The following is a 5,659-nucleotide window of genomic DNA, read 5'->3' on the forward strand; positions in this document are numbered from 1 at the left end:
CAAGGTCCTACTCACATAATAAATGGGAAATTGTGTACCTGATTCTTCTCGGACCAGAACTCCACTTACCGCTACCTCGGACACGGCAAGGTAGAGAAAAAGTTGCTCGTCCGCTTTCGACGTATGCAACAAAGGAGGGCTGGATAGGTACTCTTTTAGTTCTTGTAAGGCTTTTCGGCACTCCGGTGTCCATGTGAAGTCGTTCTTCTTCCTGAGTAAGGAGAAGAAACGGTGGCTCTTGTCTGAAGATCTTGATATAAACCGGCTCGGTCGCTATCCTCCCGTAAGCCTCTCGTACTCCTTTGACGTTATTTACCACCTCGATGTCCTCGATTGCTTTGATCTTATCCGGGTTAATCTCGATCCCCCGATTTGACACCATGTAACCGAGGAATTTACCCGACCGGACACCGAAAGCACACTTCTCCGGATTGAGCTTCATATTATATCTTCGGAGTACGTCAAAGGTTTCCTGCAAATGTTTTAAATGGTCCTCTCGTTTCCAGGACTTAACAACCATATCGTCAATATAAACTTCCATCGTTTTTCCTATTTGTTCTTCGAACATTCCGTTAACTAGGCGTTGATAGGTTGCCCCGGCATTTTTTAATCCGAATGGCATTACATTGTAGCAATAAGTCCCGTGTCGGGTAATGAAAGATGTTTTCTCTTGATCTTCCGGGTGCATCCGAATTTGGTTGTACCCGGAATAAGCATCGAGAAAACTTAACATCTCATGCCCGGCCGTCGCATCGATCATTCTATCGATGTGGGGCAACGGAAACGAATCCTTCGGGCATGCTTTGTTTAGATCCTTATAATCAACGCACATTCGAAATTTATTACCTTTCTTCGGCACCACCACCACGTTGGCCAGCCAATCCGGGTATTTTACTTCCCGAATGGAGCCTATTTTTAAAAGCTTTGTTACCTCATCCTTCACGAAGGCATGCTTTGCCTCTGCCATAGGCCTCCGTTTTTGCCTCACCGGGGGAAATCTCCCATCGAGACTAAGCTTATGAGTTGTCACTTCCGGCGACACACCTGTCATATCTATATGCGACCATGCAAAACAATCGGCATTAGCTTGAAGAAATTTAATTAACTTGTTCCTGAGCTCCGAGGTTAACCCCGTGCCCAGGTATACCTTTCGTCCGGTAGATATTCAAACAAGATGACTTGCTCCAGCTCCTCTATTGTAGATTTTGTCGCGTCTGACTCATCCGGCAAGACGAATGATCTAGGTATGTTGAAGTCGTCTTCTTCGTGCCCCGGATCCAATCTTTTTTGCTCCGTTGCTGGACCCGTTAACGGTAATTGCTATTTGGAATCCTTGTCCCCGGATGATCCTTCCTTTTGATCCGGCTTTTTGAGTAGGGGTGATGATTCTTCGACTGCGAACATCTCTCTTGCTGCAGGTTGTTCTCCCCGGATAGTTTTTATCCCCTCCGGAGTCGGGAACTTCAGCAGCTGATGTAAGGTAGACGGCACAGCTCTCATGCTATGTATCCACGGCCTACCCAAAGAATGCGTTGTATTTCATATCCCCTCGATTACATAGAACACAGTCTGCTGGATGGTGCCGTCGATGTTGACTGGCAAGGAGATCTCACCCTTCGTAGTTTCACTCGCCATATTGAATCCACTAAGCACCCGGGCCACCGGTACGATCTGGTCGAGTAGCCTTAACTGTTCAACCACTCTCCACCGGATGATGTTGGCCGAGCTACCTGAGTCGATTAGAATACGTTTAATCTGAGATTTAAAAACAAGAATAGAAATTACCAAGGCATCATTGTGTGGTTGAATGATGCCTTCCGCATCTTCGTTGCTGAAAGTGATGGAGCCTTCGGATGCATGATCCCGATTGCGCTTTTCACGAACAGTGGAAAATCTGGCTCGCTTCATTACCGGTCCTCTAGGGACATCTGTACCCCCGATTATCATGTTGATTATATGCTGAGGCTCTACCGGTTCACCCCGCTTGTTCGACTCCCTTTCCTTGTAGTGGGTTTTGGCCCGCTCACTCAGGAATTCACGAAGGTGCCCGTTTTTCAGTAATCGAGCCACCTCTTCTCGTAATTGGCGACAGTCTTCAGTTCTGTGACCATGAGTACCATGGTATTCACAAATCATGTTCGGGTCCCGTTGACCGGGATCCGACCTCAATGGCCTCGGCCACCTTGCCTCCGGAATGCGACCTATGGCCGATACAAGGTCCGAGGTGTTGACACTAAAGTTGTATTCTGATATTCTCGGCGGATCCCTGTTGGTTGCCGAACTTCCGCATCACTTCTAAACGACAACCCCCGGCTATTTGACGGACGTTCGGTTCTTCTATCTCCTCTGCCGGAGTATTGACTGGGACCGGACCTCGATTTTTTCGGTCTAAAGTTTATTTTCTCCGACTGAGGATACGGCCGATATCTTTCCCTTGATGGCCGCATCTCCGGGTCAAAGTTTCTTCTAGACCTCTCAGGTCCTTTACCTAGATTTACCGGACCCGGAGGAAGTTCGAGCTGATCATCCTCCACCCGAATCTTGGACTCGTACCGGTTGTGCACGTCTGCCCAGGTCACAGCCTCGTATTCCAGCAAATTTTCCTTGAGTTTGAACGAAGCCGTCGAACTTCGGGGATTAAGCCCTTTGGTGAACGCTTGTGCTGCCCATTCCTCCGGAACCGGAGGGAGTTCCATCCGTTCCCTCTGGAAACGATTGACGAACTCCCGTAGTAACTCATCGTCCCTTTGGGCTATCCGAAAAATATCCGCCTTTCGGGCCTGGACCTTTCTGGCTCCGGCATGAGCCTTTATGAACGCATCCGCAAGCATTTCAAATGAAGTGATCGAATGCTCGGGCAGATGGTCATACCATGTTAATGCCCCCTTTGACAACGTTTCCCCGAATTTTTTCAGCAACACGGACTCGATTTCGTCTTCTTCGAGATCGTTACCCTTTATAGCACAAGTGTACGAGGTTACGTGTTCCTGAGGATCCGTCGTGCCATCATATTTTTGGATATCCGGCATCTTAAACCTCTTCGGGATCAGCTTAGGTGCCGCGCTCGGAGGAAAAGGCCTCTGAATATATCTCTTCGAATCCGGCCCCTTCAGAATGGGAGGAGCCCCCGGAATCTGGTCCACTCGAGAGTTGTAGGTCTCGACCCTTTTCTCGGTTGAGTCTACCCGTTTTGCCAACGTCTCCAGCATCCTCAACACCTCGGTAGACGAACCAGCTCCGGACCCATTACTTTCAACCATTTGAGCTTCTTCTCGGGGTTCGGCAGCACCCTTACCCTTTCCCGGAGCCGAATCTTCCTTCCGGCTTTGCAATTGGGCTATCGCAATTCCTTGCTCGGCAATAGCTGCTCTTTGTTCCTGCAACATTTCAAAAATAAGACGCAAATTAATATCATCCGGGGCATCTGGCGCTTTCTGGCCATGTGCCCGGGTCAAAGTGACAGAATTAAAAGTATTTAAAGGATCAGTGGCCGGCTGAGCGGCGTTCTCCTGGTTCACGGTATTTTGTCGGTTGAGGCCCTCCCTCGAATCGACAGAATTCGGAGCAGCGGGATTCACTGGCAACCCCTGCAACCCGATGTTATCATTTTCGGCCACAATTTCGTTGTTGACGTGACCAGATTCTCCGCTGTTAGCCATTTCGTCCGTTTTCGCAGTGACGAACAGTAGAACTGAAATCGAGTAGAGCAAGATCAAAGACCACAATAATCCTAGCCCCACGGTGGGCGCCAAACTGTTTTACCCCGAAATCGGATAATAAGTTGAATTTGTAAATGAGGTATAGGATATGTGGCACTTTAATCTATTTTTTGGTGAACAAAGATGTATATGTATATTTTGCTTATGAAATGGCCTAAATATGAGTTGATGTGCTAAAAAACCGATAATGATATTAGGGAATTATATGTTTAAGTTAAGATCTTATATGTATTCAAGTAATGTTTGAATAAGAGATTCAATGAATTGCTTAAGCTGGAAAACCGGACCAAAGTCTCAGGGAACCAAAGAGAGAGAGAGATTTTATATATATATATATATATATCTTCAAAGTACAAAGCTCTTGGATCTAAAAAGCCAACCCTAAAAAATGAGAGAATGCCTCCTATTTATAGTTTTTCTCTATGGGCCTCCTATACATCATGGGCCCCTTTTAGGATAAAGAAAACCTAATATGGATAAGGTTAGGTCGTACGGTCTGACACCCGTACGACTGTCAGAAGCAGGTGGCAGATTCCCACACGTGGCGAGCGAATAACCGATTATCCGGACCAACGGCCACGATCAGAATGGTCACGAAGAAACCGGGCTAACGGCCACGGCTGATTTCGCTCTATTCGAACCGGGCGAACGGCCACAATCAACTCGGCCATATAAGGATCGGACACCGACCAACCACGATAAGGAGTTATCTCCCGGATACAACGAATTCAAGCAAAGCTTCTTCGGATCGTACACTACCGGGCTTGATACCTTCTTATTGTTCGGGCTCCAATAGACAGCGCACAAGTGACAACTTCTCCACAAATTTTATCTAACAATAACTTCCGAAACTTTCACGCATATTATTGGTGAGTGGATTGCCATCAAGCTCGTTTGATAAGAGGTCTTAGCTAAAATAGTCATGGTATTAAATGTGATATTATTTTATATCATATTTGGTTAATATTTTGGGGCATGTATAACTAATACATGAATTATTTAATACACCAAAGGGTGTATTATCTTATTCCACCACCACCATGGGATAATTTATCCATGGATAAAAAACTAAAATGACAAAATTAGCCTTGTTTTGTTCTAAGAAACCTATGAAGGCCAAGCATCTAAGGGTATAATTGTAACAAATTATTTTTTAAGTTTTAAAAATAAATAAATATTCAAATGGTATCTTTTGTGTCCAATTTTGGTGCAATAAACCAAACACCTAACAAAAATAATCCGTATATTACTAATCCATGTATTACTAATCCTTATATTACTAATCCCTATATTACTAATCCTTACGTTATTAATCCATGTATAACTTGTCTATGAACCAAACGATCCATGGATAAAAATTTAAAATTACAAAATTTCCTTGTTTTGTTCCAAGAAACCTATGAAGGCCAAGCATCCAAGGGTATAATTATAACAAATTATTTTTTAAGTTTTAAAAATAAATAAATATTCAAATGGTATCTTTTGTGTCCAATTTTAGTGCAATGAACCAAACACCCAACAAAAATAATCCCTATATTACTAGTCTATGTATTACTAATCCCTACGTTATTAATCCATGTATACTTGTCTTTGAACCAAACGACCCCCCGCGTCCAAATTAATTAATATTTTTAATATTTAAAATTGGTCCAAAATAAATAAATAAAAACTCAATGTCCAAAATAATTGATACTCCGTATTTCACAAAATTAAGAAGATATTTGTTAAAAAAAAGTTGGCCTTGACACATTTCTAATTCAATGCACACATTTAATGATAATGATGTCTTCCACAAAGAAAAGAAAATTATAATTAGGGTGTTTTCACCAAAATTCTTCTTAATTTTTAGGAGAGAGTGGATTTCTTAATTTAGGTGTTTCAGCCTAATTATTTGGACTGGAAAGAGAATTTTAATGGCTTTTTGGGTTTGAATTCTCAAA

This window comes from Lycium ferocissimum, chromosome 7 (genome assembly GCF_029784015.1).
Source record: "Lycium ferocissimum isolate CSIRO_LF1 chromosome 7, AGI_CSIRO_Lferr_CH_V1, whole genome shotgun sequence".
Lineage (NCBI taxonomy): Eukaryota > Viridiplantae > Streptophyta > Magnoliopsida > Solanales > Solanaceae > Lycium > Lycium ferocissimum.